At 52.3% G+C, this 21,998-nt stretch overlaps 1 long non-coding RNA gene across 2 annotated transcripts in view; it reads right to left on the reverse strand.

Annotated features, from left to right (window-relative positions):
• Positions 1 to 3,088, reverse strand: part of LOC138853099 (uncharacterized) — a 75,193-nt gene extending 72,105 nt beyond the window's left edge. For both annotated transcript variants that reach the window (XR_011392335.1, XR_011392334.1), the window contains exon 1: positions 2,722 to 3,088. This is a non-coding gene — a long non-coding RNA (uncharacterized lncRNA). The remainder of the gene's footprint in view (positions 1 to 2,721) is intronic.
• Between the last annotated feature and the right edge of the window lie 18,910 nt (positions 3,089 to 21,998).

Raw genomic sequence — 21,998 nt, forward strand, 5'->3', positions numbered from 1 at the left:
GCTGGAATACTGCTGTACATTAACATCCCCATTCAAGGCAGGTGAAATTGCAGAGCTAGAGAATATACAGAGATCCTCTACTGCACGTATAAGTTCCATCAAACACCTTAACTACTGGGAGCGCCTGGAAGCACTTGACTTTTACTCACTAGAGCGCAGGCGAGAGAGATATATCATAATCTACACCTGGAAGATTCTGGAGGGACTGGTTCCTAATATGCACACAGCAATCACTCCATACGAAAGCAAAAGACTGGGCAGGCGATGCAACATATCCCCGGTGAAAAGTAGAGGCGTCACTGGTACACTAAGAGAAAACACCATAAGTGTCCGGGGCCCAAGACTGTTCAGCAGCCTCCCACCAAGCATAAGGGGAATTACCAATAAACCCCTGGCTGCCTTCAAAAGAGAGCTGGACAGATACTTAAAGTCAGTGCCGGATCAACCGGGCTGTGGTTCGTACGTTGGATTGCGTACGACCAGCAGTAACAGTCTCGTTAATCAGGCCCTGATCCACCGGGAGGCCTGGTCGTGGACCGGGCCGCGGGGGTGTTGATCCCCGGAATGCCCTCCAGGTAGACTCCAGGTAGGCTAGGAACTAGTAAGTTAAGAGTCGGGTCCAGGAGCAGTCTCGACCGCTGTAAACACAACTTGGTGAGTTTTGTACATACCTTGGATATTGAGGACACTGCCAGCACTGAGTGAACCTTGTAGCCTCACCTCTCATGCCACACTCACCTGCCATGTTACAGCATTACCATTCATATCACACCCTCACCCTTCATGTCAAACTCATCTGACATGTCAAAATCGCCTGCAATGTCATCTTCACATGTCATGTCAAACTCACCTGTCATGTCAACCTCACCTGTCATATCAGCCTCACCAGTCATGTCACAGCCTCACCGAGCATGTCATAGCCTCACTAGTCATGTCACAGCCTCATTAGTCATGCCATAGCCTCATCTGTCGTCACAGCTTCACTTTTCATCTTCCGGTATCACTTGTCACGTCCTACCTGGAGGGTATTCCGGGGATCAACGCCCCCGCGGCCCGGTCCACGACCAGGCCTCCCGGTGGATCAGGGCCTGATCAACCAGGCTGTTACTGCTGGCCGCACGTGGTCCAACGTACGAACCACAGCCCGGCTGATCCGGCACCAACTTTAGGTATATGTCCAGCTCCCTCTTGAAGGCAGCCAGGGGCCTATTGGTAATTTCCCTTATGCCTGGTGAGAGGCTTTTGAACAGTCTTGGGCCCCGGACACTTATGGTGTTTTCTCTTAGTGTACCATGGCGCCCCTACTTTTCACTGGGGGTATTTTACAGCGCCTACCCAGTCTTTTACTTTCGTAGGGAGTGATTTCTGTGTGCAGATTCGGGACCATTCTTTCTAGGATTTTCTAAGTGTAGATTAGCGAGTACAAGTCAAGTGCTTCCAAGCGTTCCCAGTAGTTGAGGTGTTTGAGAGAACTTATATGATCAGTAAAGGTTCTCTGTACACTCTCTAGACGTGCAATAACTGCTCTAAACGGACATGTTACTGTTCAGCAATATTCCAGCCTAGAGAGAACAAGTGATTTGAAAAGGATCATCATTGGCTTGGCATCTCTTGTGTTGAACGTTCTCATTATCCATCCTATCATTTTCTTTGCAGTTATGATCGTTACACTATTGTGATCCTTGAAAGTATGATCCTCAGACATTACCACTCCCAGGTCCTTCACATTATTTTTCCGCTCTATTGTATGACCAGAGTTTGTAGAATACTCATTTCGTTATTACCTCCAGTTTTCCAAAACGGAGTAGTTGGAATTTGTCTTCATTGAGCATCATATTGTTTTCCGTTGCCCACTGGAAAATTTGGTTTATATCTTCTTGGAGGTTAACCTCGTCGTCAATAGATGACAGTCTCATGCAGATCCTAGTATCGTCTGCAAAGGATGACACAGTGCTCTGGATGACATCTGTCTATGTCTTGTTATGTCACATCTTCACCTGTTATGCCCCAGTTTCATGTCACGTCACAGTTTCACATGTCCTACCATCACTTGTCATGTCACAGTATCTCCCTTCCAAGCACAACCTGACATGTCTAGTCATATCACAGCATCTCTCTCGTCATATCTCGCCTGTCAACACTTAATTCCAGCAGTATCTGAAGTCTGGCTGAGTTAATATAAACTTCAGCCAGCTTCATCATACTTGCGAGATCATTATGACACGAGTGTAAACTTGATAAATGGTCGAATTACTAATTTCTAAAGTGAATGGACCAGCAAGCCAGTGGAAGGCCTGTCAGATGCCCAAAAGCTCTAGTGTCGTGTCATGCCCAAGACCAGCGTCGGGAAACCCTGCCCTGTTTCCTGACGAATCTGACCTAACCTAACCTAGAACGGACAGGACTCGAACCCATGACAAGCCAGTTGTAAAACTAGCAGACTAGTGTTCTTATCCCTGTCATGCAAGTCAGCATGGTACAATGGTAAGAACACTGGCATGCTAGTTATAGGACTGTCTTGGTATCGCTTCGAATCCTGCCTTTTTTCGTGAATAGTTCCTTCATACCTTTAAAGAGTTTCGAGAGTTTCTCTACTCTAATTTTAATCTAAATTTCTACAAAAAAAAAATCGATAGTTTACACCCACTCGTGCCACCGCTGACAGGGCAGATCCCTCCTCAAGATTATCCATATATGAAATGAAAAACATAGAATACTTACGTTTTCAATGTATTTCCTGGTTGTTATAGGAGGTACGACGCTTCTTAAGAGACTTGCGTAGAGAGAGTTGTTGCAGAATGAGGGAGTGTCGACCGTGTCCTAACATCGCCTCACTCACGCACTTATCGAATTGTCAAACCTATGATATTTAATGTGGTGGGGGCCTTGGTGGCCACACTCCTACCACCGCCACTAGCACAGTATCACCTGGCGGTGCCCGGGGCACGAAGTTAACACTAGCAGTTCCTGGTGTGTGTGGGCAGGAGTCCCGCAGGGGATGTGTTGCATGGGGTGTGCCAGAGAGATACTGAGCATGATGCAACACCTCCACTCTCCACCAAGCTGCCGACCATACTGCCCTCAACACCGCTCGCCACCCGCAAAATGGCGAGCCTTCCGCCACACCTCCCACCTCTCCCGCCCCTCCAATATCTCCCTATCATCCCTCCCTTCTTCCCACCGCTCCTTCTAATCCCTCCCTCCCTCCAGTTCCTCCCAAACAATCCCTTCTCCCCATGAGGAACACCCGCCCTGATCAATCCCCTCCTGTCTCTCCCTCCTCATCCCCTCCCTATGAGATCCCTGTAACAGCCTCCTCTCTCTCTCTCTCTCTCTCTCTCTCTCTCTCTCTCTCTCTCTCTCTAAAATTTTTATTTATGCCTCATACATAAATTAAAGTTATACAATAGTTTTATGCAGAAAATTTAACCCAGGATAACCTAATAAATCAATATAAGTTACTTCTGTTAGGATCCTTGTATTATAAAGTGACATGCTCTTATTATTATTATATCGACATCAATTTATTATTATATTGACATCAATCGGCCCCTTTCAAGGCAGGCGAAATTACAGACCCAGAGAATATACAAAGAACCTTCACTGCACATATAAGTACAATAAAGCACCTAAATTACTCGGAACAGTTGAAGTCCTTTGACATGTACGCCTTGGAACGCAGGCGAGAAAGATACCTGATAATATACACTTTGAAAATCTTAGAGGGGTTGGTTCCAAATCTACACACGGAAATCGCTCCCTATGAAAGCAAAAGTCTCGGTAGCTGATGCAACATTCCACCAATGAAAAGCAGGGGTGCCATGAGTACGCTAAGAGACAACACAATAAGTGCCAGGGGCCCAAGACTGTTCAACTGCCTCCCAGCATACACAAGAGGGATTATCAATAAACCTCTGGCTGTCTTCAAGAGGGAGCTGGACAGGCACCTAAAGTCAGTACCTGACCAGCCAGGCTGTGGTTCATAAGTCAGTTTATGTGTGACCAGCAGTAACATCCTGGTTGATCAGGCCCTGATCCACGACGAGGTATGGTCATGGACCGGGCCGCGGGAGCGTTGACCCCAGGAACACCCTCCAGGTATACCATCAACAATATTAATAAATTCAGTCGAAACAAAAAAATGAACACACAAAATCGAAAAATTAATATACACTCATTATCCTCTCTTACTGAAGTTTCATTCATCAGATATTCTTTGGCTCCTTTCTTAAAAAAAATGTCGTGCTCTAAGACTCACTGTAGTACTGATGACGTATTCCTTTCCGTTCCTTGTATAACACAAGGTGTAAAGTAAAAGGACACAAGTGCAACTAATGTGACATTTATTGTGGCAACGTTTCGCTCTCCAGGAGCTTTATCAAGCCATTACGGTAATGGCTTGATAAAGCTCCTGGAGAGCGAAACGTTGCCACAATAAATGTCACATTAGTTGCACTTGTGTCCTTTTACTTTACATATTGTCGGTAATTCTACCAACTTTATAACACAAGGTACTCGAGGACTGGCCGCCTGCTGTGCTTGCTGAAAAATTGTTTTACCTCTATTTTCGTACTGGCTTTGATTCCTTAACTTTCAAAAATAAATATATGCAAGATATTAAGATATTTTGAACACTTGTTGTTAACAACTGTGTAATATGGTTGAGTGTCAGCTGCTTTACTCTGCCACTTTAACCAAACTCAACCACCCAAAATAAAAAAGGTCAGTGTGGTTTAAATTCATTGGGCTTCACGTTTCACCATGACTTTGATAATAAACATTTCGTTAAATCCTTTTAACATGAGAGATGTGTAAACCTGCCTGAAAGGGTTACTTGGAGGGGGATACGGGGGTCAACGCCCCCGCGGCACTGTCCGTGACCAGACCCACTGTAGAGTTTGTACCTCAGATATTACAGAGTACGTCTGGAGCATATAATATCCTGATACCTTATTTTCAGGCCTCCAGGCAGAGGCAGTGACCCCCTAAAATATCCTTCAGGTAGCGACCAGGAGGCCTGGTCTGAGACCGCGGGGACAGTGACCCCTAGAATATCCTTCAGGTAGCGACCAGGAGGCCTGGTCTGAGACCGCGGGGGCAGTGACCCCCTAGAATATCCTTCAGGTAGCGACCAGGAGGCCTGGTCTGAGACCGCGGGGGCAGTGACCCCCTAGATATCCTTCAGGTAGCGACCAGGAGGCCTGGTCTGAGACCGCGGGGGCAGTGACCACCTAGAATATCCTTCAGGTAGCGACCAGGAGGCCTGGTCTGAGACCGCGGAGGCAGTGACCACCTAGAATATCCTTCATTGCAAAATATCGCCAATGAGAAGTAGAGGCGCCATTGGTGCACTAAGAGAAAACACAATAAGTGTCCGGGGCCCAAGACTGTTCAACAGCCTCCCACCAACCATAAAGGGAATTACCAATAGACCCCTGGCTGCCTTTAAGAGGGAGCTGGACAGATACTTACAGTCGGTGCCGGAGCAGCCGAGCTGATCAGGCAGAGTTCCAGAGGCTGCCCTCAAGAGTTTGTAGTATACTCTGTTCTAGTTATTATCTCCTCCAGTTTTCCATGACGGAGTAGTTGTAATTTGTCTTCATTGAACATCATATTGTTTTCCGTTGCCCACTGGAAAACTTGGTTTATATCTTCTTGGAGGTTAACCCTGTCCTCAATAGATGACAGTCTCATGCAGATCCTAGTATCGTCTGCAAGGGATGACCCGGTGCTGTGGGTTACATCTCTGTCTATATCTGATATGAGGATGAGGAACAGGATGGGGGAGAGTACTGTGCCTTGTGGAACAAAGTTTTTCACAATGGCAGCTTCTGATTTAAATCTGTTGACCACTACTCTTTGTGTTCGATTGGTTAGGAAGTTGAAGATCCATCTCCCCACTTTGCCAGTTATTCCTTTAGCACGTATTTTCTGTGCTATTACACCATGATCGCACTTGTCAAAGGCTTTTGCAAAGTCTGTGCATATTACATCTACATTCTATTTTCCTTCCAATGCATCCAAGACCATATCATAGTGATACAGTAGCTGCGAGAGGCAGGAGTGACCTGCCTCTAGCAGGAGCGACCTGCCTCTTGCAGGAGTGACCTGCCTCCCACAGGAGTGACCTGCCTCTCGGAGGAGTGATCTGCCTCTCGCAGGAGTAATCTGCCTCTCGCAGGAGTGATCTGCCTCTCGGAGGAGTGACCTGCCTCTCGGAGGAGTGACCAGCCTCTCGCAGGAGTGACCTGCCTCTCGGAGGAGTGACCAGCCTCTCGCAGGAGTGACCTGCCTCTCGCAGGAGTGACCTGCCTCTCGCAGGAGTGACCTGCCTCTAGAAGGAGTGATCTGCCTCTAGCAGGAGTGACCTGCCTCTAGCAGGAGTGACCTGCCTCTCGCAGGAGTGACCTGCCTCTAGCAGGAGTGACCTGCCTCTCACAGGAGCGACGTGCCTCTCGCAGGAGTGACCTGTCTCCTGCAGAAGTGACCTGCCTCTCGCAGGAGTGACCTGCCTCCTGCAGGAGTAACCTGCCCCTAGCAAGAGTAACCTGCCCCTAGCAGGAGTGACCTGCCTCCTGCAGGAGTGACCTGCCTCCTGCAGGAGCGACCCGCCTCTCGCAGGAGTGACCTGCCTCTCGCAGGAGTGACCTGCCTCTAGCAGGAGCGACCTGCCTCTTGCAGGAGTGACCTGCCTCCCACAGGAGTGACCTGCCTCTCGGAGGAGTGATCTGCCTCTCGCAGGAGTAATCTGCCTTTCGCAGGAGTGATCTGCCTCTCGCAGGAGTGACCTGCCTCCTGCAGGAGTGACCTGCCTCTCGGAGGAGTGATCTGCCTCTCGCAGGAGTGATCTGCCTCTCGCAGGAGTGACCTGCCTCCTGCAGGAGTGACCTGCCTCTCGGAGGAGTGATCTGCCTCTCGCAGGAGTGATCTGCCTCTCGCAGGAGTGACCTGCCTCCTGCAGGAGTGACCTGCCTCTCGGAGGAGTGATCTTCCTCTCGGAGGAGTGACCTGCCTCTCGCAGGAGTGATCTGCCTCTCGCAGGAGTGACCTGCCTCCTGCAGGAGTGACCTGCCTCTCGGAGGAGTGACCTGCCTCTCGGAGGAGTGACCAGCCTCTCGCAGGAGTGACCTGCCTCTCGGAGGAGTGACCAGCCTCTCGCAGGAGTGACCTGCCTCTCGCAGGAGTGACCTGCCTCTTGCAGGAGTGACCTGCCTCTAGCAGGAGTGACCTGCCTTCTGCAGGAGTGATCTGCCTCTCGCAGGAGTGACCTGCCTCTCGCAGGAGTGACCTGCCTCTCTCAGGAGTGACCTGCCTCATGCAGGAGTGACCTGATTCTCGCAGGAGTGACCTGCCTCTCGCAGGAGTGACCTGCCTCTCTCAGTAGTGACCTGCCTCCTGCAGGAGTGACCTGCCTCGCAGGAGTGACCTGCCTCTCGCAGGAGTGACCTGCCTCTCGCAGGAGTGACCTGCCTCTAGCAGGAGTGACCTGCCTCTCGCAGGAGTGACCTGCCTCTAGCAGGAGTGACCTGCCTCTCGCAGGAGCGACCTGCCTCTCGCAGGATTGACCTGTCTCCTGCAGAAGTGACCTGCCTCTCGCAGGAGTGACCTGCCTCCTGCAGGAGTGACCTGCCTCCTGCAGGAGTGACCTGCCTCTAGCAGGAGTGACCTGCCTCTCGCAGGAGTGACCTGCCTCTAGCAGGAGTGACCTGCCTCTCGCAGGAGCGACCTGCCTCTCGCAGGATTGACCTGTCTCCTGCAGAAGTGACCTGCCTCTCGCAGGAGTGACCTGCCTCCTGCAGGAGTGACCTGCCTCTAGCAGGAGTGACCTGCCTCCTGCAGGAGTGACCTGCCTCCTGCAGGAGCGACCTGCCTCTCGCAGGAGTGACCTGCCTTTCGCAGGAGTGACCTGCCTCTAGCAGGAGTGACCTGCCTTCTGCAGGAGTGATCTGCCTCTCGCAGGAGTGACCTGCCTCTCGCAGGAGTGACCTGCCTCTCTCAGGAGTGACCTGCCTCATGCAGGAGTGACCTGATTCTCGCAGGAGTGACCTGCCTCTCGCAGGAGTGACCTGCCTCTCTCAGGAGTGACCTGCCTCCTGCAGGAGTGACCTGCCTCGCAGGAGTGACCTGCCTCTCGCAGGAGTGACCTGCCTCTCGCAGGAGTGACCTGCCTCTAGCAGGAGTGACCTGCCTCTAGCAGGAGTGACCTGCCTCTAGCAGGAGTGACCTGCCTCTCGCAGGAGTGACCAGTCTCTCGCAGGAGTGACCTGCCTCTCTCAGGAGTGACCTGCCTCTCGCAGGAGTGACCTGCCTCTCGCAGGAATGACCTGCCTCTCGCAGGAGTGACCTGCCTCTAGCAGGAGTGACCTGCCTCTAGCAGGAGTGACCTGCCTCTAGCAGGAGTGACCTGCCTCTTGCAGGAGTGACCTGCCTCTAGCAGGAGTGACCTGCCTCTCGCAGGAGCGACCTGCCTCTCGCAGGATTGACCTGTCTCCTGCAGAAGTGACCTGCCTCTCGCAGGAGTTACCTGCCTCCTGCAGGAGTGACCTGCCTCTAGCAGGAGTGACCTGCCTCCTGCAGGAGTGACCTGCCTCCTGCAGGAGCGACCTGCCTCTCGCAGGAGTGACCTGCCTTTCGCAGGAGTGACCTGCCTCTAGCAGGAGTGACCTGCCTTCTGCAGGAGTGATCTGCCTCTCGCAGGAGTGACCTGCCTCTCGCAGGAGTGACCTGCCTCTCGGAGGAGTGACCTGCCTCTCGCAGGAGTGACCTGCCTCTAGCAGGAGTGACCTGCCTCTAGCAGGAGTGACCTGCCTCTCGGAGGAGTGACCTGCCTCTAGCAGGAGTGACCTGCCTCTCGCAGGAGTGACCTGCCTCTAGCAGGAGTGACCTGCCTCTAGCAGGAGTGACCTGCCTCTCGCAGGAGTGACCTGCCTCTAGCAGGAGTGACCTGCCTCTCGCACGAGCGACCTGCCTCTCGCAGGAGCGTCCTGCCTCTCGCAGGAGTGACCTGCCTCTCGCAGGAGTGACCTGCCTCTAGCAGGAGTGACCTGCCTCTCGCAGGAGCGACCTGCCTCTCGCAGGAGTGACCTGCCTCTCGCAGGAGTAACCTGCCTCCTGCAGAAGTGACCTGCCTCTCGCAGGAGTGACCTGCCTCCTGCAGGAGTGACCTGCCTCTAGCAGGAGTGACCTGCCTCCTGCAGGAGTGACCTGCCTCCTGCAGGAGCGACCCGCCTCTCGCAGGAGTGACCTGCCTCTCGTAGGAGTGACCTGCCTCTCGTAGGAGTGACCTGCCTCTAGCAGGAGTGACCTGCCTCTCGCAGGAGTGACCTGCCTCTAGCAGGAGTGACCTGCCTCTCGCAGGAGTGACCTGCCTCTAGCAGGAGTGACCTGCCTTCTGCAGGAGTGATCTGCCTCTCGCAGGAGTGACCTGCCTCTCGCAGGATTGACCTGCCTCGGAGGAGTGACCTGCCTCTCGCAGGAGTGACCTGCCTCTCGCAGGAGTGACCTGCCTCTCTCAGGAGTGACCTGCCTCATGCAGGAGTGACCTGATTCTCGCAGGAGTGACCTGCCTCTCGCAGGAGTGACCTGCCTCTCGCAGGAGTGACCTGCCTCTCGCAGGAGTGACTAGCTGCCTCTCTAGCAGGAGTGACCTGCCTCTAGCAGGAGTGACCTGCCTCTCGCAGGAGTGACTCTGACCTCTCCTGCAGGAGTGACCTGCCTCGCAGGAGTGACCTGCCTCTCGCAGGAGTGACCGGCCTCTAGCAGGAGTGACCTGCCTCTAGCAGGAGTGACCTGCCTCTAGCAGGAGTGACCTGCCTCTCGCAGGAGTGACCAGCTCTCAGGAGTGACCTGCCTCTCTCAGGAGTGACCTGCCTCTCGCAGGAGTGACCTGCCTCTCGCAGGAATGACCTGCCTATCGCAGGAGTGACCTGCCTCTAGCAGGAGTGACCTGCCTCTAGCAGGAGTGACCTGCCTCTAGCAGGAGTGACCTGCCTCTCGCAGGAGTGACCTGCCTCTAGCAGGAGTGACCTGCCTCTCGCAGGAGCGACCTGCCTCTCGCAGGATTGACCTGTCTCCTGCAGAAGTGACCTGCGTCTCGCAGGAGTGACCTGCCTCCTGCAGGAGTGACCTGCCTCTAGCAGGAGTGACCTGCCTCCTGCAGGAGTGACCTGCCTCCTGCAGGAGCGACCTGCCTCTCGCAGGAGTGACCTGCCTTTCGCAGGAGTGACCTGCCTCTAGCAGGAGTGACCTGCCTTCTGCAGGAGTGATCTGCCTCTCGCAGGAGTGACCTGCCTCTCGCAGGAGTGACCTGCCTCTCTCAGGAGTGACCTGCCTCATGCAGGAGTGACCTGATTCTCTCAGGAGTGACCTGCCTCTCGCAGGAGTGACCTGCCTCTCTCAGGAGTGACCTGCCTCCTGCAGGAGTGACCTGCCTCGCAGGAGTGACCTGCCTCTCGCAGGAGTGACCTGCCTCTCGCAGGAGTGACCTGCCTCTAGCAGGAGTGACCTGCCTCTAGCAGAAGTGACCTGCCTCTAGCAGGAGTGACCTGCCTCTCGCAGGAGTGACCAGTCTCTCGCAGGAGTGACCTGCCTCTCTCAGGAGTGACCTGCCTCTCGCAGGAGTGACCTGCCTCTCGCAGGAATGACCTGCCTCTCGCAGGAGTGACCTGCCTCTAGCAGGAGTGACCTGCCTCTAGCAGGAGTGACCTGCCTCTAGCAGGAGTGACCTGCCTCTTGCAGGAGTGACCTGCCTCTAGCAGGAGTGACCTGCCTCTCGCAGGAGCGACCTGCCTCTCGCAGGATTGACCTGTCTCCTGCAGAAGTGACCTGCCTCTCGCAGGAGTTACCTGCCTCCTGCAGGAGTGACCTGCCTCTAGCAGGAGTGACCTGCCTCCTGCAGGAGTGACCTGCCTCCTGCAGGAGCGACCTGCCTCTCGCAGGAGTGACCTGCCTTTCGCAGGAGTGACCTGCCTCTAGCAGGAGTGACCTGCCTTCTGCAGGAGTGATCTGCCTCTCGCAGGAGTGACCTGCCTCTCGCAGGAGTGACCTGCCTCTCGGAGGAGTGACCTGCCTCTCGCAGGAGTGACCTGCCTCTAGCAGGAGTGACCTGCCTCTAGCAGGAGTGACCTGCCTCTCGGAGGAGTGACCTGCCTCTAGCAGGAGTGACCTGCCTCTCGCAGGAGTGACCTGCCTCTAGCAGGAGTGACCTGCCTCTAGCAGGAGTGACCTGCCTCTCGCAGGAGTGACCTGCCTCTAGCAGGAGTGACCTGCCTCTCGCACGAGCGACCTGCCTCTCGCAGGAGCGTCCTGCCTCTCGCAGGAGTGACCTGCCTCTCGCAGGAGTGACCTGCCTCTAGCAGGAGTGACCTGCCTCTCGCAGGAGCGACCTGCCTCTCGCAGGAGTGACCTGCCTCTCGCAGGAGTAACCTGCCTCCTGCAGAAGTGACCTGCCTCTCGCAGGAGTGACCTGCCTCCTGCAGGAGTGACCTGCCTCTAGCAGGAGTGACCTGCCTCCTGCAGGAGTGACCTGCCTCCTGCAGGAGCGACCCGCCTCTCGCAGGAGTGACCTGCCTCTCGTAGGAGTGACCTGCCTCTCGTAGGAGTGACCTGCCTCTAGCAGGAGTGACCTGCCTCTCGCAGGAGTGACCTGCCTCTAGCAGGAGTGACCTGCCTCTCGCAGGAGTGACCTGCCTCTAGCAGGAGTGACCTGCCTTCTGCAGGAGTGATCTGCCTCTCGCAGGAGTGACCTGCCTCTCGCAGGAGTGACCTGCCTCGGAGGAGTGACCTGCCTCTCGCAGGAGTGACCTGCCTCTCGCAGGAGTGACCTGCCTCTCGCAGGAGTGACCTGCCTCTCTCAGGAGTGACCTGCCTCATGCAGGAGTGACCTGATTCTCGCAGGAGTGACCTGCCTCTCGCAGGAGTGACCTGCCTCTCTCAGGAGTGACCTGCCTCTCGCAGGAGTGACCTGCCTCTAGCAGGAGTGACCTGCCTCTAGCAGGAGTGACCTGCCTCTAGCAGGAGTGACCTGCCTCTCGCAGGAGTGACCTGCCTCTCGCAGTAGTGACCTGCCTCTAGCAGGAGTGACCTGCCTCTCGCAGGAGTGACCTGTCTCCTGCAGGAGTGACCTGCCTCTCGCAGGAGTGACCTGCCTCTCGCAGGAGTGACCTGCCTCCTGCAGGAGTGACCTGCCTCTAGCAGGAGTGACCTGCCTCCTGCAGGAGTGACCTGCCTCCTGCAGGAGTGACCTGCCTCTCGGAGGAGTGATCTGCCTCTCGCAGGAGTGACCTGCCTCTAGCAGGAGTGACCTGCCTCCTGCAGGAGTGACCTACCTATCGGAGGAGTGACCTGCCTCTCGCAGGAGTGGCCTGCCTCCTGCAGGAGTGACCTGCCTCTCGCAGGAGTGACCTGCCTCCTGCAGGAGTGACCTGCCTCCTGCAGGAGTGACCTGCCTCTCGGAGGAGTGATCTGCCTCTCGCAGGAGTGATCTGCCTCTCGCAGGAGTGACCTGCCTCCTGCAGGAGTGATCTGCCTCTCGCAGGAGTGACCTGCCTCCTGCAGGAATGACCTGCCTCTCGGAGGAGTGATCTGCCTCTCGCAGGAGTGATCTGCCTCTCGCAGGAGTGATCTGCCTCCTGCAGGAGTGACCTGCCTCTCGGAGGAGTGACCTGCCTCTCGGAAGAGTGACCTGCTTCTCGGAGGAGTGACCTGCCTCTCGCAGGAGTGACCTGCCTCTCGGAGGAGTGACCTGCCTCTAGCAGGAGTGACTTGCCTCTCGCAGGAGTGACCTGCCTCTCGCAGGAGTGACCTGCCTCTCGCAGGAGTGACCTGCCTCTAGCAGGAGTGACTTGCCTCTCGCAGGAGTGACCTGCCTCTCGCAGGAGTGACCTGCCTCTCGCAGGAGTGACCTGCCTCTCGCAGGAGTGACCTGCCTCTCGCAGGAGTGACCTGCCTCTAGCAGGAGTGACTTGCCTCTCGCAGGAGTGACCTGCCTCTCGCAGGAGTGACCTGCCTCCTGCAGGAGTGACCTGCCTCTCGCAGGAGTGACCTGCCTCTCGCAGGAGTGACCTGCCTCTCGCAGGAGTGACCTGCCTCTCGCAGGAGTGACCTGCCTCTCGCAGGAGTGACCTGCCTCCTGCAGGAGTGACCTGCCTCTAACAGGAGCAACTTGGACCATTAACTAGTCAATTTATCTCTTTCTCATGTTCACTTCTGCTATTTTTCATCATTCACTTTCTCCTCATCTATCACATTATTTAACATTCTTTATTCCCTGCGATCTCTCTCTCTCTCTCTCTCTCTCTCTCTCTCTCTCTCTCTCTCTCTCTCTCTCTCTCGCTCTCTCTCTCTCTCTCTCTCTGTCTCCTCTCCCTCCCTCATCCATCCCTCCTTCCTTCCTTCCTTCCTTCTTCCCTGCCTTCCTTCCTTCCTTCCTTCCTTCCTTCCTGCCTCCCTTCCTTCCTTCCTTCCTACCTTCCTTACTTCCTTCCTGCATTCCTTCCTTCCTTCCTTCCTTCCTTCCTTCCTTCCTTCCTTCCTTCCTTCCTGCATGCCTTCCTTTCCTCCCTCCCTTCCTCCCCTCCTCCCTCCCTTCCGTCCATCTTTCCTTCCCTCTCCCTCCGTCCCTCCCTCCATCCATTTATCACATGCCCTCTTCTCCCTATCTACCTCCCATATCTCCCTCTTAAACTTCCCTCCATCACCTATTCCTCACTCCCTCCCCCCCATCCAAATCCTGGCTCTCCTTCCTCCCACATCCCATTCCCTCCACACCATCCCCCTCCCCCCCTCCACCAACCCAAACCAATGCCTCCCATTCCAAAGCTCTCCCCCAACAACAGTGGCAGGAGGGGAGGGGGGTGATTGCTTAGGGGTGAAGAGGAGAGGAGAAAGAGGAGGAGGCGGGTGTTGAGGAGGAGGGTACCGAGAGGGAGACAGGGAGGGAGGAAGGGAGGGAGGGAGAGTGACCAGAACAACCACGTGGTCGCACTTCCCGCCTCTACTTCCCATCACTTTGCTGAACCAACGCCCCGAGACTTGTCAGAGGCGTCCCTGAGGGAGCAGGAGCGTCCCTAGGAAAACTGAGGCGTCACTGAGGGAGCAGGAGCGTCCCTAGGAAAGCTGGGGCGTCCCTGAGGGAGCATGAGCGTCCCTAGGAAAGCTGGGGCGTCCCTGAGGGAACAGGAGCGTCCCTAGGAAAGCTGGGGCGTCCCTGAGGGAGCAGGAGTGTCGCTGGGGGAGTAAGGGTGTCACTGGGGGAGAAGGGGTGTCTCTGAAGGAGCAAGGGTGTCCCTCAGGGAGCTGGGGGTGTCCTTGGGGGAGCAGGGGCGTCCCAGGGAAGCATAATAATAGATTCCTCGTAGAATCAAGGATACCCTTGATTCCCCGGGGCATCCCTGGGGAATCAAGAGTATCCTTGGGGTAGCAGGGGCGTTCACGAGGAAGCAAAGGCGTCCCTGAGGGATCAGAGATATTGGTGATCGAGGTGGAACCTACGCACACAGAGGCGGGAAACAGGTACTCGGGGGCACAGCTGGAACTTAAGTCACAGAGAACAGGACGAAAATAAACTATGCACGATTAGGGTCACTAATAATATGGTTTTCAGACAAATAGATAAATTAAAACCTAACAAATTCCCAGGTCCTGATGAACTGTTCACAAGGGTGTTAAAGGAATGTAAAGAGGAACTTAGCAAACCTTTAGCTAATCTTTTGAAAATATCTCTACAAACTGGCATAGTGCCAGATAAGTAGAAAATGGCAAATGTAATACGTGTCTACAAAGCAGATGGCAGGTCCTTAGCTTCAAACTACAGACCAATAAGCCTAACCTCCATAGTGGGAAAATTTATGGAATCAATAATTGCCGAGGCAATTCGTAGCCATCTTGAATGGCATAAAATGATTAATGAATCTCAGCACGGTGTTACAAAAGGGTGTTCATGTCTTACAAATTTGCTAATTTTTTTTCGCTAAGGTATTTGAGGAGGTAGCTCATGGTAATGAATATGATATTGTGTATGGACTTCAGTAAGGTTATTGATAGAGTCCCGCATCAGAGGCCACTGAGGAAAATTAAGGCACACAGAATAGGAGAATTTTTTTCCTGGAGGGAGGCATGATTGACAAATAGGTAGCAAAGAGTTTGCATAAATGGGGAGAAATCAGAATGGGGAAGCATCATGAGCAGTGTTCCACAGGGGTCAGTGTTGGGCCCTTTGTTGTTCACAATTTACATAAACGATATAAATGAGGGAATAAATAGCGACATAGGCAAGTTTCCAGATAAAACCAAAATAGGCCGTCGAACTCATTCTGACGAGGACATTAGAGCACTATAGGAAAATTTGAATAGACTGATGCAGTGGTCGGAGAAGTGGCAGTTGTTGTTGCAAATATCTAAGCGTTGGAAAGAAAAATAACTTGAACACATATAACCTAAATAATACAGATCTAAATATTACTGATTGCGAAAAAGATTTAGTTCTGTTTAGCAGCAAACCAAGACAATAGTGCATAAGTGTTCGCAATTAAGCGAAAAGAATCCTCTGCTTCATATCAAGTGTAAACAACAGGACTCCTCAGGTTGTTTCAGTTCAATATATCTTTGGTTAGGTAACCTCCAGGCCTCTGGTCACCGTATTACAGACTGGATATATGTGCACTAGAAAACGTCCAGTTGAGGATGACAAAATTGATCCAATGTATCAGAAATCTTTCCTACGAGGACAGACTTGAGGGCCCCTGAATCTTCACTCTCTAGAAAGGCGTAGATTTAGAGGGAATATGATTGAAGTATATAAATGGAAAACATGAATAAATATAGGGAAAGTAAATAACGTGCTAAAAGTATTTAACCAAGACAGAACTCGCAGCAATGGATTCAAGCTGGAAAAAATTAGGTTCAGAAAGCATATAGGAAAGCACTGGTTTGGTAATAGAGTTGTGGACGAGTGGAACAAACTCCCGAGTACAGTTATTGAAGCTAAAACGTTGTGTAGTTTTAAAAATAGGTTAGACAGGTACATGAGTGGGTGTGAGTTGGACCTGACTGGCTTGCGCTTGTGGGTCTGATATTACCTGGAGTTTACCTGGAGAAAGTTCCGGGGGTCAACGCCCCCGCTGCCCGGTCTGTGACCAGGCCTCCTGGTGGATCAGAGCCTGATCAACCAGGCTGTTACTGCTGCCTGCACGTAATCCAACGTACAACACAGCCCGGCTGGTCAGGTACTTGTCCAGTGCCTGCTTGAAGACAGCCAGGGGTCTATTGGTAATCCACCTTATGTATGCTGGGAGGCAGTTGAACAGTCTCGGGCCCCTGACACTTATTGTGTTGTCTCTTAGCGTGCTAGTGACACCCCTGCTTTTCATTGAGGGGGATGTTGCATCGTCTGCCGAGTCTTTTGCTTTCGTTGTGAGTGATTTTCGTGTGCAAGATATAGTGCTTCATCCTTCTTAAGTGGATGAGACTTGGACCTGACTGGCATTGGCCAGTAGTTTAGGCCAGTAGGTGACTTGGACCTGCCTAGCATGGGCCAGTAGGTCTGCTGCTGTGCTCCTTCCTTCTTATGTTCTCATGAGTCATGGGGATGTCAGGAAGCATTTTTTCATCCTCAGGGAGGTCAGGGAGTGGAATGATCTCGATGAGGAAGTAGTGGAGGCAGGCTTCATACATAGTTTTAAAAGCAGGTACGACAGGACCCCACGAGACTAGACAGGAGCGAGAAATGGAGCCAGTGGCTATGACTCGACCCCTGCAACCATATATAGGTGAGTAAATGAGGGGAACCACACACACACACACACACACACGCACACACACACACACACACACACACACACACACACACACACACACACACACACATACACACACACACACACACATACACACACACACACACACACACACACACACACATACACACACACACACACACACACACATTATCCCCCTCCCCCTTTGTCCAGGGGCTCCACACACGCAAAGACAGACAACCCCCCCCCCATCTTTAGGGACCCCCAATACATCAGACATAGCCCCTCTCAGGGCCCCCACTAAAGAACCCCTCCCCATTTCCCCCACAATCCCAGTCTCACAGCACCAGCTGCCGCCCGACCACCCAAATACCTCCATTCTGACACCCAGTAATACCCCTACCGGGAGGGTGTTCCAGGGATCAAAGGCCCCTCCCTCCCCAGTGCCCGGTCCCAGACCAGGCTTCGTGGTTGCTAGCTTGATCGGTCAAGCTGTTAGTGCATGCCGCCAGAAGTCATGGGCCCCCAGTGGAAACAAGTCACTTTATCTGACTTTTTTGGGGTTTTCCTACATAATCTACACATATGCTGCTATGTATGATAATTTATGTACCTGTATTTATAAGTACTTGTACCTGATTTTTTTTAACTCATTTAGGTATGCAACCAGCAGTAACAACCTAGTTGATCAGGACCTGATCCATCGGGAGGCCTGGTCGTGGACCGGGCCGCGGGGGCGTTGATCCCCGGAATAACCTCCAGGTAACCTCCAGGTAACCACAGCCTGGCTGATCGGGAACATTTTTGAAGACAGATAGGAATGTCTTGGCGGTCCGTCATTCACTGGCCGACATTCACAGTGTGCTAGTAGTTTGATTTTGTGTCACAATATTTTATTACGTGTAAATTACAGTTTGTAAACTGCACAAAGAAATAAAGTTCGTTAATGACGGGAGATGAAGAGCAACCAACCCAGGACATGTTGACGACATGTTGACGACATGTTGACTACTGGTGCTTCCTCTGGCAACACTGCTAGTACTGCAGGCTCGCTCCTTCGTCTGCTGATACACACTACTCTGGTCTGGTAGCCACACTCACACTGGTCTCATACACTGGTAGCTACACTCACACTGGTCTCATACACTGGTAGCTATACTCACACTGGTCTCATACACTGGTAGCTACATTCACACTGGTCTCATACACTGGTAGCTACATTCACACTGGTCTCATACACTGGTAGCTACATTCACACTGGTCTCATACACTGGTAGCTACACTCACACTGGTCTCATACACTGGTAGCTACATTCACACTGGTCTCATACACTGGTAGCTACATTCACACTGGTCTCATACACTGGTAGCTACATTCACACTGGTCTCATACACTGGTAGCTACATTCACACTGGTCTCATACACTGGTAGCTACATTCACACTGGTCTCATACACTGGTAGCTACATTCACACTGGTCTCATACACTGGTAGCTACACTCACACTGGTCTCATACACTGGTAGCTACATTCACACTGGTCTCATACACTGGTAGCTACACTCACACTGGTCTCATACACTGGTAACTACATTCACACTGATCTCATACACTGGTAGCTACACTCACATTGGTCTCATACACTGGTAGCTACACTCACACTGGTCTCATACACTGGTAGCTACACTCACACTGGTCTCATACACTGGTAACTACATTCACACTGATCTCATACACTGGTAGCTACATTCACACTGGTCTCATACACTGGTAGCTACACTCACACTGGTCTCATACACTGGTAGCTACACTCACACTGGTCTCATACACTGGTAGCTACACTCACACTGGTCTCATACACTGGTAGCTACACTCACACTGGTCTCATACACTGGTAGCTACACTCACACTGGTCTCATACACTGGTAGCTACATTCACACTGGTCTCATACACTGGTAGCTACATTCACACTGGTCTCATACACTGGTAGCTACATTCACACTGGTCTCATACACTGGTAGCTACATTCACACTGGTCTCATACACTGGTAACTACATTCACACTGGTCTCATACACTGGTAGCTACATTCACACTGGTCTCATACACTGGTAGCTACATTCACACTGGTCTCATACACTGGTAGCTACATTCACACTGGTCTCATACACTGGTAGCTACATTCACACTGGTCTCATACACTGGTAGCTACATTCACACTGGTCTCATACACTGGTAACTACATTCACACTGGTCTCATACACTGGTAGCTACACTCACACTGGTCTCATACACTGGTAGCTACATTCACACTGGTCTCATACACTGGTAACTACATTCACACTGGTCTCATACACTGGTAGCTACACTCACACTGGTCTCATACACTGGTAGCCACACTCACACTGGTCTCATACACTGGTAGCTACATTCACACTGGTCTCATACACTGGTAGCTACATTCACACTGGTATCATACACTGGTAACTACATTCACACTGGTCTCATACACTGGTAGCTACATTCACACTGGTCTCATACACTGGTAGCTACATTCACACTGGTCTCATACACTGGTAGCTACACTCACACTGATCTCATACACTGGTAGCTACATTCACACTGATCTCATACACTGGTAGCTACACTCACACTGGTCTCATACACTGGTAGCTACACTCACACTGGTCTCATACACTGGTAGCTACACTCACACTGGTCTCATACACTGGTAGCTACATTCACACTGGTCTCATACACTGGTAACTACATTCACACTGGTCTCATATACTGGTAACTACACTCACACTGGTCTCATACACTGGTAGCTACACTCACACTGGTCTCATACACTGGTAGCTACACTCACACTGGTCTCATACACTGGTAGCTACACTCACACTGGTCTCATACACTGGTTACCTCGTTGCCTGGAGGTTATCCCGGGGATCAACGCCCCCGCGGCCCGGTCCATGACCAGGCCTCCCGATGGATCAGGGCCTGATCAACTAGGCTGTTACTGCTGGCCGCACACAGTCCAACGTACGAGCCACAGCCCGGCTGATCTGGCACTGACTTTAGGTATCTGTCCAGCTCTCTCTTGAAGGCAGCCAGGGGTTTATTGGCAATTCCCCTAATGCTTGATGGGAGGCTGTTGAACAGTCTTGGGCCCCAGACACTTATGGTGTTTTCTCTTAGTGTGCCAATGGCGCCCTACTTTTTATTGGGGGCATTTTGCATCGCCTGCCCAGTCTTTTACTTTCGTAGGGAGTGATTTCTGTGTGCAGATTTAGGACCATTCCTTCCAGGATTTTCCAAGTGTAGAATATGACATATCTCTCCCTCCTGCTTTCCAACGAGTAACTACACTGGTAACTACACTCACACTGGTCTCATACACTGGTAGCTACACTCACACTGGTCTCATACACTGGTAACTACACTCACACTGGTCTCATACACTGGTAACTACACTCACACTGGTCTCATACACTGGTAGCCACACTCACACTGGTCTCGTACACTGGTAGCCACACTCACACTGATCTCATACACTGGTAGCTACACTCACACTGGTCTCGTACACTGGTAGCCACACTCACACTGGTCTCATACACTGGTAGCCACACTCACACTGGTCTAATACATTGGTAGCCACACTCACACTGATCTCATACACTGGTAGCTACACTCACACTGGTCTCATACACTGGTAGCCACACTCACACTGGTCTAATACATTGGTAGCCACACTCACACTGATCTCATACACTGGTAGCCACACTCACACTGGTCTCATACACTGGTAGCTACACTCACACTGGTCTCATACACTGGTAGCTACACTCACACTGGTCTCACATGCACAGACCTACACTCTAGTTGGATTACGAAGTGTATCAACGCTGGCATTATGGAGTGGAGACAGTTTTGTTGTGACACGCTGGAGGTGCTGACTGACACACACACACACACACACACACACACACACACACACACACACACACACACACACACACACACACACACACACACACATACACACAAGACTAGTCCCAGAGTTAAGAGGTATGTCCTATGAGGAGAGGTTAAGGGAAATCAACCTGACGACACTGGAAGACAGGAGAGATAGGGGGGACATGATAACGACTTACAAAATACTGAGAGGAATTGACAAGGTGGACAAAGACAGGATGTTCCAGAGATTGGACACAGCAACACGGGGACACAGTTGGAAGCTGAAGACACAGATGAATCAAAGGGATGTTAGGAAGTATTTCTTCAACCACAGAGTAGTCAGGAAGTGGAATAGCTTGGGAAGCGATGTAGTGGAGGTAGGATCCATACATAGCTTTAAGCAGAGGTACGATAAAGCTCATGGTTCAGGGAGAGTGACCTAGTAGCGACCAGTGAAGAGGCGGGGCCAGGAGGTTGGACTCAACCCCCGCATCTCAACTAGGTGAGTACAACTAGGTGAGTACACACACACACACACACACACACACACACACACACACATACACACACACACACACACACACACACACACACACACACACACACACACAGGCGGGGCCAGGAGCTGAGTCTCGACCCCTGCAACCACAATTAGGTGAGTACACACACACACACACACACACACACACACACACACAAACACACACATACATGGGTTGTGACTGAGGGATGGGCACCTCTCATATCAGTACCACAAGTGACCGTAGAGGAAGTTGTTACCACCACCACCATGGTGGTGATGGTGGTGGTGGAAGTAGTGGTGGTGGTGGTAGTGGTGGTGGTGATGGTAGTAATAGTGGTGGTGATGGCGGTAGTGGTTGTGATGGTAGTTGTGGTTGTGGTAGTGGTGGTGATAGTGGTGGTGGTAGTGGTGGTGGTAGTGGTGGTGGTGGTGGTAATAGTGATAGTGGTGATGGTAGTGGTGGTGGTGGTGAGGGATATTTGTTGGTATGAAGGAGAGGTCGGTGGCAGGGGAGGGTCAGCCAGCCACCTGGAGGTACTGCAGCAGCTGCTCCATTGTGGACCCACAAGGAAGGTCGCAGACCAAACTCGCCGCACTACAATAAAAACAGAGAGAAGAAATGGAACTAAGAGGAAAATAGTTGACATGAAAGGTAGAGCATGTCAGTCTGAGATGTGTGACTCTCACACTGCCCATGACGACCCATGAAGGTTCCTACATCACCAACAGTACTCTCACACTGCCCATGACGACCCATGAAGGTTC

The sequence above is a fragment of the Cherax quadricarinatus genome, chromosome 22, assembly GCF_038502225.1.
Source record: "Cherax quadricarinatus isolate ZL_2023a chromosome 22, ASM3850222v1, whole genome shotgun sequence".
NCBI classification, from domain to species: Eukaryota; Metazoa; Arthropoda; class Malacostraca; order Decapoda; family Parastacidae; genus Cherax; species Cherax quadricarinatus.